The 27,331-nt window shown below is 45.9% G+C and overlaps 1 protein-coding gene across 8 annotated transcripts in view; it reads left to right on the top strand.

Annotated features, from left to right (window-relative positions):
• Positions 1–27,331, top strand: part of ALS2 (alsin Rho guanine nucleotide exchange factor ALS2) — a 1,241,906-nt gene that overhangs the window by 1,125,517 nt on the left and 89,058 nt on the right. The gene's annotated exons all lie outside the window — the stretch shown is intronic.

Genomic DNA, 27,331 nt, shown 5'->3' with positions numbered 1-27,331 from the left:
AGGGATGTCTACTGGACTGCACTGTGTGGCTTGTAAGTTTGAAATGGCGTGTCCTAGTCTCATATTTCAGATTAAAGAGTTTGTTCATGCCTTTTTTAAACCTACCATAACATTGAAAAAGCGCTTTTTCTTTTTGTACCTTTCCCTCCATAGATTCCTATCGGACCTCCAGTCTTTTTGCTTATTTTCTAACCCTGTCCTGACTTTTGGAGGTCAGTAAGGGTTTCTGCTTTACTCCCCTCACCTTTTTCGCTGCTTCTTATGGGGAAACGGACTAGTCTCTAAGATTCTCAGTACTGAGAGACTTTGTCTCTCGTTTGGATTCTTGTATTTGTGCATTTGCACACATCACCTTACAGTGAAGTGCAGTTTAGATAATGTGTATCCTTATAACTTTGTACCTATTGGCTTGTTGGTTACTTTGGCGATGTGCCCAAGAAAAGCTGGTGTACCTGCGTGTTTTTTACCGTTTTTGTGATATTTTTCTTGTGCTCTTTTGCATTTAACACAAATGGCTACGGAAGGTGGCTAGCACCCTAACATGGTCGTGCCTTGGGATTTTCGCTTGTTCTGTGGCATCTTGTTCTTGGGCCTTCTAGCTTCCTTCTCAGGTCAGGAAATGAAATATATGGTAACCCCTTTACCGTTGAAAGCTGCTGCTTTCACGGGCAAGTGGGCTTTGTGTGTGTGACCCATAGGAGGGGGCTGAAACTGTCTGGTCCTAGTCAACATCTCCTGGTGCCTGAAAGTCTGTTACTCTGCAGATATGATGACCATTGGCTGTCCAGGATTGGAAAACCCTTGCCTGCTTCAATGTTGTAGAGGCTTATCATTGGTTGGCTTGGACTAGCCTGAATGTTGGATAAAGGGAGAGTTCCTGCAGCTATTCGACAGATCATCATTTGAACCAAGACTTCTATGAAGAGCAGCAGCTGCTGATGACCCGAGGAGGACCCCTCCAGCTGACCAGCATCAACTCCAGCCATTGGCCTGGTGAAGCCCTGCACCTCTGCCTGATATCAGAAGACCCTTGTTGGTGCTTTGACCCTTTTACCAGTGGGAGCAACCAGTCTCTACCCCTGCCAGAGGATCCACACCTTTGAAGCCTTTGGAAGTGTCCCTGGACCCACCTGGTGGAGTGACCAGCTCCCCTTTGGGCTACCACATTGCAGCCTGTCATATTTCCAAGCAGAGCCTTAGGACTTGCAAGATCTTCATCTTATGCCATATGTCACCTGTCCTTACAATTTTAGCCATCTCACTACAAGGGATGCTTTGGTGGGACTGCTTCTGTGTTGAATGATCGCCTGACCATGGTGACCTACACTGGAACAATCTTTCTGCAGCCCTGTGAGGTGTCTTGAAGGTATTACCTAAATTGATCAAAAAAATGTGAATGAATGGTAGATTTGACCGAATTCGGTCACTGCCATTAGTTCACATTTCTTTGATCAATTTGGGTCTGAAAATACTGAACATGAAGAGCAAGGGGGGTGTCCCCAGCTCCCCATGTTCGGTATCTTGGCCTCAGTGGTTGCGGGGGTATTCTCTGCATCCATAACATTGGTGGCGAGGACAAAAACTGCTTCGGCCTCTGTTTTTAATGAACTGTCAGAACAGGGGCCCAAGCAGTTACACTGTGGGTAGTCCACCCGCGAGCCAAACATTTGCAGGCAAACAACCCACATCCCCTTCAGAGGTCTGTCTATTTTCTTCATTTAGGGAGGTCTTTTTCTCAAAGCTGGCTGGAATACCGCAACCAGCTGCTGACACGAAAAGTAACTTCTATACCAGTGACCATTGGGCTTCCCTCACCCAAAGGAAGGACAGAAGATTGTGTCCCTAGCAAAGTCCTGAAGACCTGCAGTGTAACATGGAAGAATCAGAGTCAGGGGGGGCTAGTGAACATAACTGTTTCTGCCCCCAGTACAGTTAATGAGACTGACTTTGACTTTGCTCTGCGATATGTTGTAGTTTGATATTTATTAAAACTGATAATAAAAAAAAATAACTGCTTCTGCTCTCCCCCTCCCTCCGTACTTCATAGGGTAAAATTGGGTGTTGAGCCCGTGTCCCTAACTTCTTGCTGCTTGGCCTCAACCCCGGGCTAAGGATACTTTCCTAGGGCTTACCTTGGGAATAGGATAGAGAGGGGTACTTAACTAATCTGGAGTAAACACTTACCTTCCTTCGAGGAACTTTAAAAGCACCAGCACAGCCCACTGCATTAGTTTGTTAGGCAGAAACCTGTGCAGTTCCCTTAGGGACCACTGCAAAAGACTTAAGACTACAGGTGTTTGGCAGTAAACCCACTTGGTAGCAGTCTGTACCACACAGATTCACTTGGTAGCTGTGGCTGAGCAGTCAGACTTCCCTCAAGAAGAGTTAGGCAGTATATAGAGTATACACAATAGGTACAGAGATACAGTAGCACAAGCAAACACTGATCAGAGCTTTGGTGTAAAAGTATATAATTATTTATTTAGAGACACACTTGTAAATTACACTAGCATCAAGAGAGAAGTAAATTCAGCACACAGTCACTATTATATATATACAACCCTAATTGCTTATTAGACAAGTCTTGGTGAGAAACACCGCTTATTTTCAGACAGAGGTGAGCGCTTTACATAAAATGGCACTCTAATAAGTTATTAAAAAGGGAGGGAAAAAAGGCAGAGTTATGAAAGCACACACATTTCAATACTTTTTAAAGAACCACAGTAAGGCAGGATAGGCAGAGTTCTACTGGAGAGCAAGGAAGTCAATTGCAAGGCCCACTCTTGGAGAGAGCAAGCAGAAGGGGTCCAGGTTCACACAGTGGGGTTATGCCCAAAGAGTCTTGTAGATAGTTTGCACACAAAGAATGAAATTAAAGTCAGGAAAAGTTAGCTAGGTTGTCCCAGGCTAGCCCAGGTTAGAAAGTCGAGGCTTTACTGTCACCCCGAACGATCTGTCACAAGGGAAGCCAGGCGGGACACAGTACCTTAAGTGTGAAGGAAGCTCCAGCGGGGGCAGTTGTTCCTGGCAGCGGGTGCAAGTCAGTGTTTTGTCCAGAGGAAGAGGAGGTCTCGCCGTGGAGGAAAGATGAAGGTCGTTGCACTGCCAGGGAAGAAACCAGCCGCGGAGTTCTTCGGTTAAAAGGTACTACCCTTCTCTTTGCGGTAGTGGTAAACCGTGGTGTTCCGGTTGCTGGGGTGCTTGGCACGGGCAAGGCGGCCACGAGATGCTCCAGGAAGGTGAAAAGAAGGCAAAACTGGTTATCCCCACCAGTCAAAGGAAGAAGACTCTCCGGACTGGAGATCTCCTCTGTCGTCGGGAAAAGTGGTGAGACGGTTCAGCAGGGCTCCACCGGTGGTGTCGTCGTTGCAGGTCGGCTCAGCTTCTCCCTCCTCGGATTCTTAGGTCCTGTGGCGACTTCTGAAGTTCCAGTCCCCAAAACCCTGCTTTTATGCAGCAAACCCCCATTAATTCAGCCTAGCTGTCAATCAAAGATGCTAAGTGGTGAGCCGGCCGGCTCACCACTTGGGCCAATCACACAAGAGTGCGACTTGAGTTGCCAAGGCAACTCAGTCCAGGGTGCCTAAACCCCCTCCCACATCCCCTGTGGTACCCAGACCAGACAGAGTGGCACCACTTTTGGAGGCTTCTGTGGAGAAGCCCGCCAAAAAGTGGAACAAAGGGCTCGACTTGGGTTGGAGTCATAGAAGAGAACACAAACGCCATTTTAGAAACAAGTTCTGCCAAAAAATACCAACCGGTGAATGAATATAAAATAAATAAACCGGCGGTATGTTCGAGGCTATAAGAATTAAATAATTAAAGTTTGTAGCCTCGAACAATGTGAAAATCCCATAGAGATATATTCGCGGTCGAATATAAAAAGTAGTATCCACTGCCACCAGCCAAAACTCGATCAGGGGGGACGGAGACGTGCCCCCTCGAACAACAGACCCCAGGGCAATCGAATTGCCCCGACCAGTACGTCCACAATATGATGGTTTGTACTGGTTTCTGTTGATAATTTGGGACTAGTAAAGCCAATGGTGACTTTACATGCCCTGGGAGACCGTAGTCAGTCCCAGGGTATGGAGTCTATGTTTCGGCATTGCTACGACACCCCTGGGTTACGGCACGGAGGGTGCTGTGTAACCCACATCAAAAACACATACGACCCTATGGAGTAAAAGACCCCATAGCCCATAAAACACATGGAAAGACAAAGAAACACCTCAAATCATGTCTAAGAGTGGGAGTAAAAGAGTCTCACTCTTAGCAGGAGAAGAAAATAAACCCCAAAAATCCAGCAAAGCTGCTGGGGGACTCACTAGGTTTGGGAAATTAGCCTTTACAGAGAATTCTCCCTAACACAGTTCTAAAATAACTTACCTGACGAAATCATAGCTTGGAACTTGTGACTTTTAGGCACAAGGCCCCATACATCTTAGGGCTGGACATTATAAGATAGAGGGAACTGGGTTTGTTCGTATTCTACCTTTTCTACCTATTTTTCCTGAAACTGATTACTCACCTGTTGAACACTGGTACCTTACTCATATGTATTTCTATTTCTAAAGGTGAAATATATATATATATATACATGTGATATGGTTTTTGATTTACATTACTTACCTGTGTATTTTATATGCTTAGTATGTTCCTAAAGACCTAAGAAATAATTGTATTTTTGTATACTGTGAAGGCATCATGACGAAGGACACAGACAACCGATTCAAAACATCTATTTTATTAGCTTTAATGTCAGAATGGAAAAAGGCCTAACTTGCCCAATGCAAAGCTGGGATTGCCCTACCAAAATAAAACGAAGAAACGTCTGTGTTGAAGAGTTCAGTTTAGGAATCTGTCTGTGTCCAAAACCTATGCTTGCCCTCACAACTAATCTTTGCAGTGTGAGGGGACATCAGCAATCAAAGTAACAGTGTTAAAAAATAAAGTGCATGCTTCTTCCAGCTCTAGATGATCTCGGGATTGCCTTCCCCAAGATTAACACAGTTAAACAGTTTCAACGTAAAGGATGAGTTTTTTCCTTAAATTCAAAATAGTTCCACACCAACGGTATCTAGGTTCCCTTCCCCAAGGTCAATACAGTTCCGCACAATGGTCTTAGAGCTCACTCCCCCCAGACTCTGATGCATAAACTGATATTTGATGGTTTCAAAATGTTTAACACAATTCCATGTCAACTTGTAACTCCTTTTCAATTCTTATTTCACCAGGTCTTTAGTTATTTCAAACTAACTCAAGTATGATAATCCATCAGTTTGAAATAACATTGCAAATGTCAAAACCCTTCCTTTTAGGACAAATGCAGGGTTGCCATGGAAGCACCACTGATAACGGTGCACCCATTCCTATCGGATTCCACAGGAATGGGATACAACATTGTCTGCTGCCTGATATTCCGGGCTGCCGGGACTGTTAATGTCCCAGTGGCACCGGGCTCTCAGGCAGCAGAAACAGTGTTTCAGTCCGGCGGCAACCTGCCGGCAGCACCAGCGGGTTACCACCGGACTTATGAGGCCCTATGTCTTTCAACAACGACCCCTCATTTAACTGAAGGCATGCAATCACTTCAGCATAGGATATTTTTCAGTAATAAGAATTCAAGTTACCGTAGACTTTCGAAAAGGTTCTCCTTCCTTACTTGGAGACACACGACCACTCCGTACTGCCTTCATTAATAGTCTTACAATATGCCTTTAGCTTCCAATAACATATTCAGCCTCCATTTTGTGACTTGGTTTGAAGGGCTCTTCAATTAGTTTAACAGAGGCTTGTTACATTTTAACCATTTGCAAGTTTCACAGCATTCAGAGTGTTCAACAATGATCTATAAGTTACTGTTGCAGCTAGCGTTTGCGCTCACGAGCAAAGTGGTTTGGTGTCCTTTTCCCAGCTGACACTCACCAGTTTATGCTTCTGCGACAGCACCTCCCTCTGCACGATGCCTCTCGTCCTCTGCTCAGAAGGGCTTCCGTACTGCCCCTTAGATACTGCATGGTACACCTTACCCCCGGAGGCAACAAACAGTCCTGTTCGACCTTTTTGGAAACGGCTCTGCCAGCACGGCTGCCCGCTGCACCATTGTTAGACAAGGGACTCTGAGCTTCACTGCCAGTCTCAAAACTCAGCCTCACACGGCTCTCAGTCTCGGCATGCTCTCCCTTCCATGGATGTGGGCAGCATGACTCCTTCTCCTGCATCAGATTAAACCCACACTTTTGTTTTGAACCCAAGTCTCTCTCCTGCTAGTTTCCTCTATTTTCGTACACCTATAACCTCTTGACAGGTTTCAGGTGTGGGTTGTTCATTAGTATTGCATGGCTATTGTTAAACGGATATGCCTGATCCTGGTAGCACCCTGTAGGTCTCTTCCTCGTCCCAGTACTGTAGTAAGTCGAATGGGGCAAACTGAGGAAAGCTGGCTTATAACAGCCCATGAAGATGGGGGGGGGGAGGTTGGGTTGATCACTAACAGGAAAAGGGGGATACTGTGTCTCAGCCAAAGGCACCCCACTCCCAGTCCCCAAGGACCCTCCAACCAGGAGATCCTCCCTCACTTCCCCGCCCCTATGGTCGGGATCCAACAGCGATGGCCTTTCCCTGCCCACTTGCGCAGTGGATCCCAGTGGAATAAGAGTGAGGATGCCCTCAGGTTTCTCACAATACTTACTAACAGGTTCTGTGTGGACTCATTGTAGCCCTTTACCACTCTCTGACTTTTCCTGAAACTAAGCCTAAACTGCTCCTTCAGCTACCTTGATTGAGTTTTAGCTAACCTCTCAGTTTCTTCCATATTTACCATATATGGGGTGGCCTCCTAAATAGCTCCCTCCAGGGGCTGACTTTGGAAATCATCTTAACAGTGTGGCAATATTTGACTCAAAGATTGTACTTGCTTAGTGTATTTTAAAGGCTAATAAATAATTATATTTGTTTGTGCTTACCTGCCTAACTTGAATTATTGGTGGAGTTCTGTGTGAACTCTTTGTAGCCATATACCACTCTCACAGCCCTCCTGAGATCAAGCCTTGCCAGTCTACTACCTTCCCTAGATTGGGTTTGGCTATTCTCAGTGTTTCCCTGTACACCATAATAGGATGGCCTCCCAGACTCCACCCAGAGGCTTAATTCTGGAAATCCATCTAACATTGCCCTAAACAATTAATGACCATTATATGCTTTGCAGCCACAGAAGCAGTCAAAAACCTTTAATTAATTCCCTGGTAATTCACAAGGACAGCATGAAATTCATTTTACTGTCCCTTCTTGATGTGACTCACAAGCCTTTGCAATGTAAATTGCGAGTGAATATTATCCGCAATAGTTAATACAGATTCCACAAATGCACATTCCAATGTTGCTTTGATAAATTGTGAATTTGGGTCTGGTGACCACAAAACCAGATAATACATCTGACAGTCTTCCAAGTTTCGCTTTCTGAAAATTGTCTGTCTGTTTTCCAAGTGGCGATGCAGTGAAAGACAAAAGATAAACCTCGCAAGAGCAATGTTCTTTTTCCAAGGAAGGAAATAGGTTTAGTTTCCTTTAACAGAATATGGCAACCGGAACCATCATTATATGCTTACTAATTGTTTCCGAAAAATGCTGTTGCATCGCACCACTTGCAACTTATCTAAATCAGGCAACTCTCTTGCACTGTGTTAGGGATGCTCAAAACCACTGTTGCTATGGAGTTCTGAGAGGCCAGCCTCTAGGGTGCCTGTATGGTTTCACCAACTTCTCATTGGTACAAAACTGTAGTATTAATCACCCTGTTCCTTATCTTTGAAAAGTCTAGCCAGTTCACTAGGCCCCAGAAGATTTAGTATCATGATTGCATGGCGCCGGGTGAGGTCAACCATACCTGTGGTGCCACAAGAGTGTCTTTGCATCCTCCATCACAAGTGACAGTGGCCAGGTTATAAGTGGTACGACCCAACACGCGTGGACTCCAGAGCATGTTCAGAGTCTGAATGCTACTACGGTCATGCAAGTTTAAACTTCTGTTATGACTTTTTTCATGTGTTTTGGTTCTTTTCAAAACCTTTTGGCAAAATGAGTGTTAGGCAGAAATTTGTGCAGTTCCCTTAGGGACCACTGCAAAAAGTTTAAGACTACAGGTGTTAGCAGTAAACCCAATTGGTAGCAGTCTGTACCACCCAGATTTACCTGGTAGCTGTGGCTGAGCAGTCAGACTTCTCTCAAGAAGAGTTAGGCAGTATATAGAGTATACACATTAGGTACCAAAAGACAGTAGCACAAGCAAACACTGACCAGAGCTTTGGTATAAAAGTATATAAATATTTATTTAAAAACACACTTGTAAAAATACACTGGCACTAATATGTCAAGCAAGTTCAAACACAGTCACTAGAAATATATACACCTCCCTAATTCATTATTTGACAAGTCTCAGTTAGTACACCACTTATTTAGCAAAACAGAGGTGAGCACTTAACCATAGATGGCACTCCAATAATGATTTAAAAAGGGAGAGAAAAGGCAGAAATAGGAAAACACACAATACCAACACGTTTAAAGAACCACAGCAAGTCAAGAAAAGCAGGGCCTACTGTAGAGCAAAAAGTTCATAGGCCAGGCCCACTCTTGGAGAGAGCAAGGCGGAATGTGCCCAAAATCACACAGTTGAAGTACACTTTAAAAGTCTTTGCAGATAGTTCAAAAAGGAGTTGGATCAGTTCAGAAAAGTTAGTTAACAGGTCTGAGGTCACCCCAGGATAGAGAGTCAAGGATTTACGGGACACCTTGAACAGTCTGTTGCAAGGGAGACCAGGCGGGACACAGTACCTGAAATGGTGAGAAAGCTCCAGCGGGGGCAGTTGTTCCTGGCAGCGGGTGCAAGTCGGTGCTTCGTCCAGGGAAGAGAAGATCTTGACGTGGAGGAAAGCTGGAGGTTGTTGCACTGCCAGGGAAGAAACCAGCCGCAGAGTTTCCCGGTTAAAAGGTACTACCGTTTTATTCGCGGTAGTAGTGAAGCGTGGCTATCCGGCCGCCGGGGTGCTTAGCACGGGCGATTCGACCACGAGACGATCAAGGAAGGCAAAAAAGGCGAACTGGTTAACCCCACCTGCTCAAAGGAAGAAGACACTCCTAGAAGAAGATCTTCTCTGTTGTTGGGAAGTGGTGAGTTCGGTTCAGCAGGGCTCCACCGGTGGTGTCGTCGTTGCAGGTCGGCTCAGCTTCTCCCTCTTCGGATTCTTTAGATCCTGTGGCGACTTCTGAAGTTCCAGTCCCCAAAGCCCTGCTTTTATGCAGAAAACCCCAATCATCAGTCCTAGCTGTCACTCAAACATGCTAAGTGGTGAGCCGCGCGGCTCAGCACTGGGCCAATCACACAAGAGTGCGACTTGAGTTGCCGAGGCAACTCAATCCAGGGTGCCTATTCCGCCCTCCCACACATCCTGTAGACCCAGACAGAGTGGCACCACTTTTGGAGACTTCTGTGCAGAAGCCCGCCAAAAGTTGAACAAAGCTCGACTTGGGTTGGAGTTACAGAGGCGAACACAAACGCCATTTTAAAACCGAGTCCTAACAAAAAGACCCAACCGGGGAATAAATATTAAATAAATAACCCAGCTGTATCTCTAACATTACACCAAAAAAGTGGTGTGTTTAAAATGAATGGGAAAATCCCATAGGAAATATTCCGGTGGAATATTTCGCATGGTAACCACTGCCACCAGCCAGAAACTCGACAAGGGGGGACTGGACAGTGCCCCCTTGAAAAACAGACCCAGGGTCAATCGAATTACCCCTACCAGTACTTCCACAATATGATGGTTTGTACTGGTTCTGTTCACAATTTAAGACTAGTAAAGTCAATGGTGACTTTACTTGCCCTGGGAGACAGTAGTCAGTCCCAGGGTATGGAGTCTATGTTTGGGGGCCACTATGACAACCCTGTGCTACTGCACTGAGGGTGCTTTGTAACACACTTACCAAAAACACATGAAGCCCTATGGAGTAAAAGACCCCATAGCCCATAAAACACATTACAAAGTCAAAGGACATTCTCAAATCATGCCTAAGAGTGGGAGAAAAAGAGTCACACTCTTAGCAGGAGAAAAAATTAAACCCCAAAAATCCAGCAAAGCTGCTGGGGGACTCACTAGGTTTGGGAAATTAGCCTATACAGAGAATTATCCCTAACAATGAGCCAGAAGCTTTTGGGGTTTAAGGCATGTAACAAGTACCATCTGACAATAGTAAAGACAAAAGTGGGTAAATAGCACCAACCTAATGTCACTCTGCGCCCAAGAATAGTTATTGGCTGAGAAAAAAGTCAGAGAGTCGCAGACTCAGGAGGGACAGAGGTCAGAACCCCACCTCTCTCAATAGGTATTGGAAGCGCCCCTCCAAAAATTGATTCTGCGCCACACTTAAGAAAGTATACTTGAGATAAGTGCTTCTTTAATAATCAAAAACAAAATCATAGATATTAATCATGTTTTTGCCCATAGGTGACACGTGTTTCGGCAAGTACATCATTGCCTTTTTCAAATCAGGGCTTACTCTATCACATATTATCAGCACATTTATACTGTTATACATACATTTTGTGGTGGGATAACATATTAAACAGTTCAATCATTGTCACATTTTTGAATGTGGAAATGTTGGACAGAGAGAAAGTTTGGGGAATGGGGGCGGATTCAACGGGGTAGAGCGAAAAGAAAGAAAAACATTTTCAAACAAAAAGTTTAGAAGTTTATCTCAAATATTGCAGAAAATTAAAGGTAAGATATGTACATATATAGAAAATGCACTTGGCCAATAAGAATGAAGTTAATGATAGTGGGAACTGTCACGTTATAAAAACTCTTGTCATTGTGCAATAGATGATGTAAAACGTACGAATAGCCGTGTTAAAAGTTTAATGGTGTATTGCAAATTGTAATGTGCCGAAAAATGTTATAAAAAGAATAATGGTGAGGCACGGTGGTAACGCTATGTTGAGGCAAATCTCAGAGTCCATTCAGTATGAATATGGATTGTGTCAAAAACATTACCTGTATCAAGTAGGCCAAAGTGTTCTGACATAATGAGAGTTGAACGTAATACCCGGGCTCAATCCCGCTGTGAAAGAAATAATATTGCAAAGCTTGTTTTAATGGGACATTCCATTGAAAATGTTAGCAGACTGTAAAACACGCGTGTGCGCAGGCGTTTAGATTTCTCTTCAAGATCCCAATAAATCACTGTGTGCGTTGCACTGTACAGATATTTATGCGTACGGATATGTAAATATAGAGGGCATAGGCATCATAAACAACGATCCATACGTGCTGGAGAACAAAAAGATTGTGGTTACTGATCTGGTGTTATTCGCCTGAAAAATAGTGACTGTGCACGCGTTCTCGCTGCCATATTCAAATTATATATGGACTTAAGTTGCATTGCCATGCGGCTGGAATGTGAAGAATAATTATGAAGCATAGAGCAAAGGATGTGAAAAGAACATGGTATATGCCACCACATACCTCTAAATACATGTCTGGACAGCTTGTCAGCTGCGGACCATCTCGGCGATGCGCCAGCATTTCACTGCTATTCTAATATTGTTGATCTCGGTTGCCGGGGCAACCTGTAGTAGCCCTTGTCAGTTTCTATCACCTTGGTTTGGATATCCGCCATTTTAGAATGTGTTGAATTAGTTGGTTGTGTGGTTGTTGGGGCAACATTGGCAGTCCCTCTTTAGTTACTGAACCCAGAATTGGTCAGTCGCCATATTTTGGGGTATGTTGTTGAATGGTAAGTATTAAAATCACATCCATGTTGGGCTATAGTGAGAAACAAACTAAGATGTTCGCGCAATGTTCCGGAGTATGAAACACAGTGAAACTATTTTAAAAAAGACTGCACTTATGATGCCGACCGCCAATAATCTGATATTATATTTATAATGCATATGTTTCTAAAAATGTAAAATATTATTTTGTGCCTCACGCATTATATTGAGAATCGAATAGGTACATTAAGTGGAGTTTGTGATTAACTAATGATCATTGGAAAAGTATTAAATTGTGGATTTTTGTTGCGTTTTGTGTGTTCCTATTGGATGCCAGGCTACATGCCTTGAGATTATGAGTTGAGGAGTGGGTTGGAAAACTAATAATGTTAGCAAACAAACGTGTACGGAAAATGCAGTCATATTGGAATTAACAAAGAAAGAAAGAGGTATCACCAGTTCTTAAAACATCCATTTTGGATGGGTCAATCAGTCGGGTTTGATTCGGATGGAGAGTATGTGGAGTTATGTCAGAGTGCGAAAGAAAAAGAAAATGCAATGAGTGTTCAAAAAATATAATGCAATAGAAATTGGAAATTAAAAACCTTACATTATTCCGGAACAGAGAAATACTATTACAAGACATAATACTTCAAAGAAAACAATACATCTCACTGTCTGTGTTCAGGCCTTGTTTCAAAGTTTGAAAATAGCAGATCAAGCGTGATTCTGCTTGTTGTAACATAATTTCAAAATTGCCGCCTCTTTTGCCAAGCCTGATGTTTTGAAGGCCGATAAACTGAATGTCTCTCTTTTCATCCAATTGGTGTGCCTGTTGCCAGTCGTTTGCTAATGGTAGCATTACGTTTTGGCTGCCAATTCCTGAGAGGTGTTCACGGATCCGGATCTGAAGTTCCCGGACTGTGCTCCCAATGTAGATTAATTTACATGCCTAAATTATGGCGTATACCACACATTTTGTTCTGCAATTTATATTTTGATTGATTTTAGTCTCATTGCCAAATTTGTCCTGAAACGCAGTCGTTTTTTGGTGTGCGTACTGGCATTTCGAACAGGTGCCACATTTTCAGAACCCAAAATTATCCTTGTTGAGCCAAGTAGTGTGTTGGTTACTAGTGTCCGAATAGAGAAAAGAAGGGCTCAATTGGTTTCTTAAAGTCGGAGCCTTTTTGAAAATGATGCGTGGATCCTTTGAATGAACTCGGATATGTGAGGATCAAGTTGCAATATGTGCCAATTGCGTTTCAAAATTCTTGTGATTGCAGAGTGATCATGACTGTAGGTTGTGATGAAGCGCACTCCTTCTGGTTGTTGAGCGTGTTCAGTTTGTTGATGGGTTAGTATTTGAGATTGAGATAACACTGAAGCTTTTGCTCATGCTTTTTTGATGTGCTTGGGAAGATAGCCTCTCACTCTAAAACGTGAGGAGAGTAAATTATATTCTTGGTCAAATTGTGCTTGTTCTGCACAGTTTCTGCGGGCACAAATAAATTCACCAACCAGTATGTTGTTCTTGACACATTGTTGGTGACAGCTGGTGGCAAATAAAGTTGAGTTGACCTCTGTGGGTTTACGGAAGGTTTTGGTGAGTAATTGGTTGTTTTCTACGTAAGGTCCAAAAAGTCTGTTTGCGTTTTACTCGTAAGTGATGTGAATTGCAAATGCGTTCTGGTTCAGTCGATTGTTGAATTCCTCGAACACTTCAATTTCCCCTCTCCAGATCAGAAGCACATCATCAATGTACCGAGCCCATAAAACCACGTGCTCGGTATATTCGATGTCTGTATAGATTGTCTTATCTTCTAGCATCCCCATGAATAAATTGGCAAGTGCGGGGCATATTTGACACCCATTGCCACACCTTGGCGTTGGTGATAGAACTTGTCGTCAAACATGAAGATGTTGAATTCTAATGTTACCTGGAGCCTTTATTTTAGCATGTGTACCTGGTGGTAATGTGAAGCACTGGAATCCCTGAACACATAGTCGAGTGTCTGTATTGCTGATGCATGTTTGAAGTATAAAGGGCACACACATCAATGGTTGCAAAGAGATAGTCAGGTTGCCAAACTATTTGTTGCAATATTTGAATTGTATGAGTGCAGTCCTCGAGGTAGGCTTTTAGTTTAGATATTTCTGGTCTCAAAAGACTGTCAATGTAGGCTGATATATTTTCCGTTGCCCATCCATTACCGCTCACAATCGGTCTGCCTTCTGGGATCGTAATGAAGGGCTTATGAACCTTTGATAAAAAACATATTGTTGGCATTCTTGGGTGCTTGATGAATAAGAACTTTTTCTCCTCATCCGTGATTAGTCCTGGTCTGTGCCAATTTGAAATCATCTTATCCAGTTCAGAGATGATGGTTGGTCTGGGGTTAGTCGGAAGTATTTCATAGCAATTCAGTGTTGACAGGTGTTGGTATGCCATCTGTAAGTAATCGCTGTGATTCATAATCACAATATTACCGCCTTTGTCGGCTTCCTTTATTACGATGGTTGGATCTTGCTTGAGCGTCTGAAGGGCTAATTTTTCTTCTTTTTGAAGGTTCCAGGTGATCTTAGTTCCTCCTCGTGGTCTGTCCATTAAATAGTGAATGTCGTTGGTAACAGCTTTATAAAAAACATCATTTGCATTTTCAGGTGGTAGTTGTGTGAATTTTGATTTGGACCGAAATTCAGTTTCAGTTATAGATCTTGGAGCCACATTTAATTCAGTTAGTGTCTGAAAAATCTCGGTCGGTTGAGAGTCATCTAATGTTCTTAACAGGTGAATATTTTCAATATCTTCTATGCTCCAATGGCTTGCAGGACGACTTGTTTGCACTACGGATGGTATAGACACTTGAGTTGCAAAATATGTTTTAAGTTTTAGCTTGCAAATGTATTTAAATTCGTCAATCTGTAATTCTGTGCTTTTGAATCTGTATGTGGGTGCAAAGGACAGTCCTTTGTTGAGTAGTGCAATCTCATGTATTGTTAAAACTCTTCTGGATAAGTTGAGTGTTAGATTGGTTATTGTCGATTCCTTGCAGCCTCTCTTGTGTTTGCCCTTGTTTGCTTTTTGAATTCGACCTGCGGATCTTGATTTCCTGTGGTTTCCCTGCCCCCTCCTTCCTCTTCTCCTGTCAAAGTGGTTCCACTCGGTGAGTTGGTGGGAAGGCTAAAACGGACTTGCTTGGTTGGAATATCTCGATTTCCCTTTCTGTATCTCCGGATTTCGTTTATGAAAACAGACTTTTGTTTGGTCGAAGTTTGTTCGTCGGAGCTAGTCGTGGCACTAGGGCTTTCTTCACATCCGAAGAAGCCGAAGATGTATTGGGTGTGCTCGCCTTGGACAAGGATTTGGTGTATTTGTTGTATTTCTCTTGGAACGTGTAAACTCAGTCTTCCCGATAGTCGCATTCATCACGGAAAAATGTACGTAGTTTTCTAATTTTTATATCATCTTGGTAGTCCTTTAATATCTCATGTAGTTTGAGATAATTCTTTTCCATGGTAATTCCTAAAGATTTCATGTCCATGATCTCCTGTTTGATTACTTCAATTTGTGCTGTGGCTTTCTTGTGCTCTCTTGATGCGTGTTCAATGAGAAGTTAGAGCATGTTTCTTGAGCTTTATTGAGATTGTCCTCCCACTGCTCAGCGAGATCTTGGGCATCATCATTAGTGAAGTCGGAAAGATAAGAATGCGGAGACCTCTGGGAATTTGTTGATTACTTAGATAATTTTTGAGAGCTGTGATTTCCCAATATTTGGCTTATTTCTTTCTTGGAGATCCTTTCAAGCTTGATGAATTCGTATCTGAGGTCTTCAGGTTTAGGATTTGAAGTAGCAGCTGCATATGTCGTGCTACCACGTGTTGAAAAGAGATTTTTAGAATCTTCATCTCGATTTTGTAAGTATTCCGCCATTTTGGTCTTTCTGGTCTGCAAGAGTGGTTGGTGCTTAAAAGATATAAATAGTAAAGACAAAAGTGGGGAAATGGCACCAACCTAATGTCACTCTGCACCCAAGAATAGTTATTGGCAGAGAAAAAATCAGAGAGTCGCAGACTCAACAGGGACAGAGGTCAGAACCCCACCTCTCTCAATAGGCATTGGAAGCGCCCCTCCAAAAATTGCAGGCAAATCTCAGAGTCCATTCAGTATGAATATGCTAATAATATGTGATAGAGTAAGCCCTGGTTTGAAAAAGGCAATGACGTGATTGCCGAAACACGTGTCACCTATGGGCTAAAACATGATATCTATGATTTTGTTTTTGATTATTAAAGCAGCACTTATCTCAAGTATACTTTCCTAAGTGTGGCGCAGAATCAATTTTTGGAGGGGCGCTTCCAATACCATCTGACAATGCCCAATACAAACACCCATGACAATTGAATTTGCGTCTGGGGGTGCGTCACAGTCGTAAAAACGGTGAGGCTTGCCTGGAGCTGACCTCGAAGCTCTGGCACTATAGAGAGCCTAGGCTCTTAATGTTTGAGGAGAAGCCACGGGTGAAAAGCCTGCCACTGGAGGGGTCACAGGAGCTCCAAGGAGCCAGAGCTTTTGCACTCAGAGCACCCGTGAGGGAGTGTCTGAGGCCAGAGCCTCTTTGCTGGTTCCAAGGAGACGAGGCACTGGAAGAGGTCTCATTCTAGGAGTGCACCGAAGGCATCCAAGTATAGGCATTCAGAGAAACAGAAGAAAACTGAATCATCCATAAAGGAACTCCCAGTCAGGATGGTGGTGGCAGTCATTATAGCATCACCTGCACAGGGGTTAGTGAGGCTGCAGGGGAGCTGTGTGATTTGAAATCCTTATTGCACCAGATTCTGCTATGTTTGCTGAAATGCCAGCAACTTATTGTGCCTCCTACCATGCCTGGAGGGCAGCACAGTTCCCGAGATCTGCTGCGACAGGTTTCTGCGACACCAGGGGCATCTGTAGCTGCTCAATTCGGGACAGGGCAGCAACAGGGTGTGGCTCTTTGGCAGGGGTTCTTCAACCAGTTCTGTGGAGTAGTGAGCTTCTTAGATGGTGCAAGAGCGCGGCACAGTGCAGTGTATAGATGCCTGTTGGCTGCCAGGTTGAAGCCCCATGCTTGAATTCGAAGAGAAGAGGAAAACATTGGTGGGTACGTTAAAAGTGATTCGGGCCCAGAGGTCCTTAGAGATCTGCAGGATGCCAGTGAACTAAACACTTAACCTGAGATGATGTTGAACGAGCAGATCACTGTGGGCCCCAAGTGCTTAATATGCCTCCTATATGGGCCTTATGCACATACTCTTACAGCCCTGATTATTCTGATCTTCGATGGCATTGAGTCTTCTGAAGGGGGCAGAATCGCAGATTTGATGCTGGAAGGTACCAAGGAGGATCTGTCTTTTCTGCCCTTTAAGGTGTATTTTAAGGACCATTGTGGCTGATCTCTGGGTGAAACCTGTGTCCGTTCCAGATTGAACCGGAACATCCAGAGAAAGTACAGGCCTGTGAGACCATGCACCTCATATCTCTTTAAGCATCCAGAGATGACTACTTTGGTGGTTCATGAGGCTGACTCATGGGGCTGTCCAAATGTATTTTCTGCTGTCCCGCCTGATAGGGAGTCTAAACATGTCAATGCTCTGGCCAAGAATGTGTTTACCTCTGTCTCTTTGGCCATGAGGGCAATCGGTGAATTCTCCATGGGGAGGTTTAAGTTTACCTTGTGCTATGTGTTATGTTATGTTAAAGGATATTTATACCGTGCAGTGTTCACCACCGGATTGGTCCTCTGGCGCTCTGGTGGATCTGAAAAGCAAGAGTGTAAGGTAAGTTAGTAGGAATGAGTGGGAAAAAGCGCAAGAGAGCTTTGATGTGCTGTTGGCAGCTTCAGTTCTGTTTACACAGTTCGCTGAGCGTAGGTGTGATTTTTCGGTCGGTAGTTGTCATGTGCTGTTGTGCGAGGCTATGTGTATTTTTGTTGTTGTTGTTGTGGTATAGTGAAGTGCCTGCAGTTTGTTGTGCAATATAGGTATGGTTGTGTTATGTTTAGAATTTGAGCGGTGTAGGCAAAGCGATGAGATTTTTACTGGGTCGGTTAGTGGAGCGCGCCATCGTAACTCCTCCACTTAGGCTGGTGGTGGTACGCGTCCCTGTGAGTGTCACGTATAGTGGTGCGCAAAGGGGGGGGCAGAGGGGTCTCCCTCCTATATTCTGTGCAGGGCTGTGGGTTCACTTCAGGGCTTTTTAGTGCTGATGCCTCCTCCAACCTTCCCTTCCACCGTGTGTCCCGAATAATAGATTTATACACCGCTTTGGACACTGGCATAACCTGGTGTGCAGCCACCATTGTCTTCCTGGGCCACTTGGGTGTGGGGGGATGGAGGACCTCTTCCCTGTGCTCTTTAGCTGTGTGGTCCTCATGGTTTATCAGTTTGGTCGCCACTCTTGCCCCTTCAACTCTTATATCCTCTGTCTCTGGTTCCACTGAGGATGCTCTGAGTCTCCCCTCCCCCACTCGAAAGTCTCTCCACCTCCCTGCACTTGTTGTGGTCATGCTTTAGTTCTCCGTCTTGCGATGTGTGTTCATTCGGAGGGGTGTGGGCGTTGCTTGTTCGTTCCGAGTCTGAGTTGAAGAGCTAGGTTTTTAGGAGTTTTCTGAATTTTAGATGGTCCTTTATGTTTTATATTTCTCTTGGGAGGGAGTTTCAAATGTGTGCAGCTAGGCACGAGAATGCTGATCCACCAATTTTTTCCACTTGTATGGGTTAGGTTCCAGGCGGATGACGTTGCTGGATCTGAGTGTTCTGGTCGGCTGTTAAATGGTGATTTTGTTTTGTTGGAATTCTGCTCCTTGGCCTTGTGTTATGCACATTGTTTTAAATATGATTTGTTTTTTGACTGGCAGCCAATGTAGTATATTTTAGCATAGGAGTGATGTGGTCTCTTCGTGAGAGTTTCAGGAGGAATCGGCCGCTGCGTTCTGTTTACATTGCAGTTTCTTCAGTAGATAATCTGGCATTCCGAGTTATAGGCTGCTGGCTTAGTCTATCCTGGATGTGATGAGGGAAATGATGGCTAGTGTTTTGTACATAAAGGAGAGGAATGGTAAGATCTTTTTGATTGTCTGTAGTTCGAAGAATCATGTGGTGGAAAAGCCTATGTATCATCTCCCAGCAGAGACTCACAAGGCCATGAGCCATCTTGGCTGATGTATTTGAGTTGCGTAAGCATATTATCAGGACTAGATTGGACATGGTAAACTCAGTCGCAAGGTGGATGCCGACATGTGTTGGTTTCAACTATCTGGATTTTCACCTGACGTCCAATCTAAAATTATGGATATACCCTTTCAGTGGTAAGCTTTTTGGTGATAAGGTGGACCATACGCTGGAGAAAAGTAGGGAGTCTAGGAAGACGGCTAGGTCCTTGGGTCTGTCTGCCACTCTGAAGCTGTTTTCATGACTCAACCGTACAGGATCCTGCAGCAGAAGCAACGGGTCAGCGGGGCTCTTCCAGTGAAGTAAGAGGCAGAGGCCAGAAGTAGGCAACGACTCAGTCTTCAGCATCTCAGAGGGCTGATGCCCCATGGAAGCAGCTTTGATTCCTCAACTGATATGACTCATGCAGTGGGCAGGCTGCGGTTCTTTATCAAGTAGTGGGAGACTGTAACTGCGGAACAGTGAGAACTTTAAATTGTGGAAAAAGGTGAGTTTTCCCTACTTGACATTTCTCCCAGATTTCCCCCCACGGCAGTAGAGACAGGAATTTACCAAGCAGAGCTGCTAGAGGTCAAACAAATGGCTCAAAAAGAGGCTATGAAAAAAGGTGCCTGGAGAAAAACACCTTACCGGGTTTTACTAGAGTTTTCCCATCCCAAACAGAGGGGCCTATTCATTAGATTGCCTTTATCCTGCAGATTCCTCATCAGATAGATATCCCTTCCAGCTGCTCAGAAAACCTTTCGACAGGGGGCGTAGTAGTCCTCGACTCGGCCGTCGATCCGTCTTGACTTGATGCTTGGTCATCGGCTCCAGACGTGACGTTGATACTATGTCACTATGCCCTTGTACCTCAGTTCCTTTTTTCTGCACGCTCAGCACGCTGCTCCTGAGGAACACTGTGATTCGAATCTTTTGAATTTTCACACAACGTTTGTCAAATTCTTTTCACTTTCGCGAGCGACCATGTCCGCACCTCGGATCTTGGGTTTCAAGCCCTGTAAAGACTGCACCTTCGTAAATGGTGGTGACTGACCCGCATGAGATATGCGTGTGGTGCTCTGGCATGGGTCACAACAACGAGAATTGCACGTCTTGCAAAAAGATGAATCCGATGTCTCTGAGGCAGCAATAGGCCGACTGCCCTCCAAGTCCCTGTTCGGTATTCGGAGGCCGAAACAGAAGGGCTTACCCTGGAGAAGGATGAAAAGGATCAGTGGAAGACCAAGAAACGGTTGCACTCCCAGAGCCACCTGTCATCTTCCTCTCACAATAAGAAGCAACGCCACCAGTGCAAATCTGATTAATATTCCGAGCGCTGTAAGTCGTCAGCAGGGCCAGCACCCAAGGCTGAATGGGAGGACTTCAAGTCCCAAATGGTGGAAATGTTCAAGAAGACAGCGGTGGGTGTGGGCGAGCACACGATACAGGAGGCCCTTGTAGCTCCAGTGGTGCCCAGTGAGACTGTCCCCAGAGCAAAAACATTTTCGATGCCATCAGCATCAGCGAAGTAATCAGGCTTGGTGCTGAGCAAAATGGAGCCTTCCCATGCGCCCCAGGTATTGATTATCCCTGACCCACCCTCAGCATCTAAGACCTTGTCTGCGCAAAACCGTCAATGTCAACCGATGTCCAGTGATCTTTCCCACCAAAATCAAGATCTGATATTTTTTTCTACGCCTCCATTGCAGACATCTTGGGCACCACTGACGATGGTCAGGGCGGTGTCGACCCTATATACTCTGGGGCTGGTGGTACCGACTATTTTGTTGACCAAGCAGACCTCATAGCTTTGGCTGAGGGACTGCACCATGCCAGCGGGCTGGACAAGTCTCTGGATGTCGCAATTCAACAAGCCCAGTCCTATGCCCATAGCAATGCTAAATTCAGGGCTTTAGTTGATAGGATGGTGGATACCTTACCTTACAGACTTAATAGCCCAGCCAGTGGCAGGTTATGACCTGACAGACATCCTCGACGAGGGCCCTGCCACAGAAAGGGCTATGCCTTTCAATGCAGCGATCACCGACCCAATTGCCACCTTGTGGCGGCGTCCTTGCACTGTCCACTCAGACCTTACAAAACAATGTAGGCTGGCAAGGGGAGATCCCTCATTCCTCTCCTCTCATCGAACTCCGGAGGGGTTGGTGGTATAGGCAGCCACATTTTAAACTAGGCCAGCCATTTCCACATCCAATTTGCCAACTGATAGGGAAGGCAAGAAAGTAGATGCTTTGGCAAAGAAAATATTTTCCTCTTGTAGCATTGCCTTAAAGGCGGTCAATGCCTCCTGTGGTTTTGCTAAATACTTCTTCGGCTTGCGATTGAACAGGCTGCCCAATACATCCCCTAGCGGGAGATGTGGGAAGGTTTCCTGCAGTTGGTGGACTACGGAAAAGAGGTGGCCAGACAGTCATTCCAGACGAGCCTGGACGTGGCATACTGTGTTGGACGTTCAATGGGTTCGGCCTCGGTTCTCTGGAGACAGGCTTACCTGCACTCTTTGGGGTTCTCACCCAGTGTCCCGAATGAGCTTCTCGACATTGCTTTTGATGGTAAGAATCTCTTCGGCCTGAAGGTTGACGACTCTTTGAAGAAGTTCAGAGTCCAAGCTTGCTGCAAAGTCACTCTGCCTAGCTGTGCAACAGCCTGCCAAGTCTCCCTTTAGTTTCTCGTCAAGGGGTATAGGCTAAAGGCGCAACGTCCCCTATGGCAGGAAGGCTCAGCTCTTGCAAGCCAGGCAGGGGCATAGGCATTTCCTATGCTTAGGAAGGCGGAGGAGGGCCTCTAGAGGCAACCAGACAGCAGCAACAGTGGCTGGGGGGCTCTGCCCTCCAGCCGCTTTGATTTTTCCTCCCACGATTCACCAGTTGGAGGATGGTTGACTGAGAATTGGGCTCAATCGCGGGAGATTACCTCTGATGCCTGGGCGCTACAGCTCGTGTGGTGGGGTTACTCTCTGCCTTTCCTAAAGAGGCAGCTGGACAGGCCACCACCACCACCTCCTTGCCAACTGGAGCAGGACCACCAGCAAGAATTGCGAGCCCTGCTGTTGAAGCGTGCCTTGGAAGAGGTACCTCCCGAGTACAAAGGGTTGGGTTGGTATTCCCAGTATTTCCTTGTACCCAAGAAGGGAGGTCGTCTTCGTCCCATCCTGGACCTCTGGGCTTTGAACAAATTCCTAAGGAAAGACAAATCCAAGATGGTGACGTTGAGAGAGATTCTCCATGCTATCAAGTTGAAAGACTGGCTGGTGTCCATAGATCTTCAGGACGCATACTTTCATGTGCCAATCCATCAGAAGCACAGGAAGTTCCTGAGATTCGTCATAGGGGACAGACACTACCAATTCAAGATGCTCCACTTTGAGCTGACTTCCGCTCTGAGGGTCTTCACCAAGCTCATGGCGGTAGTCGCGGCTCACCTCAGGAGATCCGGGGTCTATGTGTTTCTGAAGCTGGACGACTAGCTGATCTGAGGAAAGTCAGCGGAGCAGGTTTTGTCCCATCTCGAGAGCACCTGCTCTCTACTCCACCGGCTGGGCTTCTCCCTGAACTTGCAGAAGTCCCACACGACACCAGCACAGAGGCTCCAGTTCATCGGAGCGGTCTTAGACAATTGGGTTCCTCTCGAGGAGTCGCCAGCGTCGCATAGATGGTCCATCTCTTTCAGAAACAGACCACCTTACCAGTGGCATCCTTCCTCTGCCTCTTAGGTCTCGTAGCCTCCTGCATTTTACTGGTGCCAGAGGCCAGGCTGCCAATGCGATCTTTGCAATGGCTCCTGCGGTATTATTGGTCCCAGTTCTTCGCCACTTTGAGGGATATTTTCAGATCGTCCAGGTCAGTGGTCGAACACCTCTCCTGGTGGGCCACATGGTGGCGGGGAATCCTTCTGTCTCTGTGGCCCCAGTCGAAGGTGGGCACTGATGCATCCTTGAAAGATTGGGGTGCTCACTGTTGGGACTTGCAGGTGAGCACCCTTTGGTCAGAAATGGAGGCCGGGTGACGCATCAACAGGCTGGAATAATTATCAACCACCGGGGTAGCGCTGAAGGCATTTGTGCCTTCTCTGACAGAGAAACATTGTCCTGATCTTGACGGACAATACAGTGTCCATGCATTACCTGAACAAGCTGGGTGGTGTGCGCTCCCACCCCCTTTGCAGAGAAGCGATGCAGCTGTTTCTTGCTGATGGAGAACCAGATCTCGGTCTCAGCAGTTCGTCTGGCGGGGACCGAGAATGGCTTGGCGGATGCTCTGAGCAGACAGAGCACGATCTCACACGAGTGGGAAGTGTGCCAGGAAGTCTCTGTGGGGTAGCCCAGTGGTGGATCTGTTTGCCACAGCGTCCAATAGGAAGTGCACGCAGTTTTTCTTGAGGGAATTGTCAGCGAACGGCATGGTAGGGGAAGCATTTCTAGTGGACTGGACCTCCCCCATACCTTCCCACTGATTCCCATAATCCTGTGAGTTCTCAGGAGGCTGAGGGGTTTCTAGCAACCCTGATCTTGATCGCCCCAGATTGGGGGAGGAGGACTTGGTACTCGGACCTTTGAGACTTGACCATCTCCCCAGCTCTCCGATTACCCGAGCAGATGGATCTCCTATCCCAGCTGGAAGGTCGGGTGCTCCACCTGAACCCAGAATCCCTGAACCTACAAGTGTGGCTCTTGAGACAATGAGATACGACTGCAACCTCTCTGAGGAGGTGCTCGAGGTGCTGCTGGCTGCGTGCAGACCATCACCAAGATTGTTGTATGCGTGCAGATGGATAAGATTTGAGGCGTGGTGCAGGGAGCGTGAGATTGACCCTACTGCTTGCCCCACCACTACAGTGATGGAGTTCCTTCTGTCACTGGCCCCTTCAGGCCGTAAGCTCACCACAGTCAAAGGATACTTGGCGGCTTTGTCTGTGTTCAAAAGGTCTCCAGATCAAGGGTCCTTCTTCACGATTCCGGTTGTGGCCCAATTCCTAAAGGGCCTTGTGAATACATTTCCGCCTACTCCCTTTGTCGTTCCTGATTGGGACCTGAATTTGTTCACACATTTCTGATGGCGACTCTGTTTGAGCCATTACATTCTTGTTCTTTGCTGTTGCTAACTTTGAAAACCGCTTTCTTGGTGGCCATCACTTTAGCCAGGCAGGTTAGTGAGTTGCAGGCTGTAAGGAAGGCATGGTATCAACAGTAAGACGGACACAAGTGACCACAGATCAAGGGTGTTTATTGAACTTTCGCAAGGGTGAGAAAAACGCCTGTCTAAACCTAAATCTACAGATGGGAGCAAGCTATGACCATCAAATAATAATAATAATGCAGTCCTAGTGGAGTCTTGTCAAATTAAAAGGACCCATACTAAAAAAATCTTTTGCCAATTCTTTCCACTTATTTGTAAAATAAGGTGGGGTGATGTTCATGAAAAAGAAAGAAGTGTTCACAAAATAAGTCAGGATGTTTGGGCCATTGGCCTCACTTGCCCACATTTTCAGCACAGGGCAAGGCGGTTCCCTCGAGAAAAGCGCACACTCTGGCTTCTGCGGCACGAGGCTACAGTTCCACTGTCAGAGTTCAAGGGCTTCTGTGTGCAAGCCTATTTTCCTTTTCCAGCACTCAATTTGGGCGTTCACCTCTCAGCCGTGCTCAGATCCTTTTCAAAACAAAAGGTTCAACGTTGGATCCCCCTCTTCCAGGCTCAGATCCCTTTCAAACTATGTTCAATAACTCTTTCTCGGGTGACTCTGTGGATCTCCCTCACCCGGGCTCAGATCCTTTTTCAAAACAAAATGGTCAACGTTGGATTCCCTTCTTCCGGGCTCAGATCCCTTCCAAACTATGTTCAGAGAACTGTTTCTCGGGTGACTCATGGTTCACCCCTGATCCCGCTCATCTGGGCTTAGATCCCTCTCTTTCACTCAATTAGTCTCCCTCAGGCTCGGACCAATTGTGTTGTACTTTAAACTATCGAAGACTTTTGAATGTGAGCGGATTTAGCAAGACCCGTTGCATGACCACTTTGATATCAGCATTCCTTTTTCTCACACTCTGCATCAGTTGGATACCTAACAGAGACCTTCAAATAAGCACCCACGTGGCGCCAGACCACTCTGTGTATGATCTCTTGGGTTGCCTCCCAAAGTTCAATTACTTCTCTGGTTCCAATTATACTCTCGTCGCTCATCGCCAATGCTTCACACACTGTTCTCTTGATACAACGTTATCGCTTGCAACCTTGGTTCAAAACATAAGCCTGTCTGGTATCAGTCTCTCCGACTCACCGGTTGTGCTGTCTTTTCTGACACTGCTTTGTTGTAGGAGCCATGAACAGTACCACAGCGGCAATTGCTCCTGCCTGTCTTGGTTATCGACGCGGGAGAGCCCCAGGTACCTCCGACACACTGTGCAGGTTTGATCAGCCTTAGTTCCTGGTTTTCCGTTTCTTACTTTCCAAGGCTCTTGAAAGTAACGGTCTTTATAGGTCAAGGGTGCTTCCCTTCTTACAACCCTCTCCAGTCTCGCCACCCGTCTCCTTGAATTAAACTGCCATCTTGGAACCACTGTTTCCTTATGTGTTTTGCCTCGCTCTGAGTGTTCTTTCGTGCTGCGCCTTTTATTCGTGTGGGGAAGTGTGATGGAAGTCAGGTGTGTGCAATGATCCGTAATTGCCTGACCTTGCCCGACCGTGGTGTTGGGAAATGTCAGGTATACGGCTCTGGTGTTAGTCTATTGTCGCTCACGGTGAACTGTCTTTGAGCAAGTGTTTGTGTCGGGAAAGGGAGGAGGTTGAATTCCTAGGTATCCTACCTGTAGGATGGGGATATTGTGCTATTGTAAAGGGGATACCGCGTCTCACGCTCCAGTGTCCCACTTCCACTCCCAAAGGACCCCTTATCCAGGTGATCTTTGCGCACTAGTCCTCCCACAGGAACTGGTTCCAAAAGTGAAAGCCGTGTCCTGGCCACCTGGATGACAGATCCCCCGGGGACTAGCGGGTGAGACACCTTCAGGTATCTCACAAGGCCCTTTCCTGTAAACCCCCTTTTGTTCACTTTTTTCGCGAAATGGTCTCGCTGAAGGTGAGGCCCGGTTTCTTACCTAAGGTAGTATCTGAATTCCATTTGTCCCAGGCAATTGTTCTCCCTGTATTTTATCCACCGCCCCTCTCCTCTAAGGAGGAGGAGCATTTTCACAGGTGGACCCTAAGAGGGAATTGAGCTTTTATGTAGCCAGGACTGCTAAGTTCAGAAAAGGGACCAATTGTTTGTTGCTTTCTCCATAGCTAAAAAAAGGGTCTGTCAGTTTCCAAGCAAGCAATGTCACGGTGGATCACATTGTGCATCTCAGAGTCCTATAACAATGCGGGGAAGGAGCTGCCCTCAGGCATTAGGGCCCATTCCAGTAGAGAGGTTTCTACTTCTACGGCACTGCAAAGGGGAGTACCTGTTAAAGACATTTGCCAGGCTGCGTGCGACCTGGTCTTCTCTTCACACATTCACGAGATATAACAGCCTGGACGTCACATGTGGGGCTGACACATGCTTTGGAAGGGCAGTGTTGCAGAACCTCCTCCTGTGAAAGCTTTCATCCTGCCTCCAACTCTACTTCTGCTTTGGGAAATCTATCTGATGAGCAATCTGCAGGAAAAAGGCAATCCATTGAAGGAGAAGTTACTTACCGTAATATTCTTTCTATGGATTCTTCTCCCGCAGATTCCTCCTCACCCCTCCCGTCCATCCCCGCTTGAAAGCATCTGCACTCAGTGGCTGTCCTTCTTTTGAGAGAGAAGAGTTAACAATGGTTCTAAAGTCTTCTTCCCTTTTTCTTGGTTCGGTACTGCATGCTCCTGCAGTCTCTGTTCAAAGAAAATGTTGTGACTTGATTTTCTATCCTCTTTTGGCTGTTTGGCCATATTTTTCTACCTCGTTTCCTTTCCAGTGGCTGAGCTCGGGGAAGGTCTGAACTGAGGCACGGGGGCGTAGTGACACAGTATATTTACGACAGACGTTACGTCCGGAGACAACAACCGAGCATCAAGTCAAGGCATAACAACGGCCCAGTCGAGTTCCACTATGCCCCGGTGGAAAGGTTTTCTGAGCAGCTGAAGCTGGACGGGATATCTATCTGATGAGGAATGTGCAGGAGAAGAATCCATAGAAAGAACATCCCGGTAATTAATTTCTCCTTCTAGACCTCAGAGGTCTGAACAAATAAGTGAACACAGACAAATTCATCATAAAGACATTGGGCCTCATTACGACCCTGCCAGTCCGGAAAGAACGGTGGTGGTAAAACCGCCACCACCATTATTTCCGGACCGGCTCATTAAGAGTCCTGCAGGTGGGGGGTGTCAC

Source organism: Ambystoma mexicanum, chromosome 9 (assembly GCF_040938575.1).
Source record: "Ambystoma mexicanum isolate Mex_15411 chromosome 9, UKY_AmexF1_1, whole genome shotgun sequence".
Taxonomy (NCBI): domain Eukaryota; kingdom Metazoa; phylum Chordata; class Amphibia; order Caudata; family Ambystomatidae; genus Ambystoma; species Ambystoma mexicanum.
The sequence above is the reverse complement of the archived record's forward strand: the minus strand, read 5'-3'. Positions and strand labels throughout refer to the sequence as shown.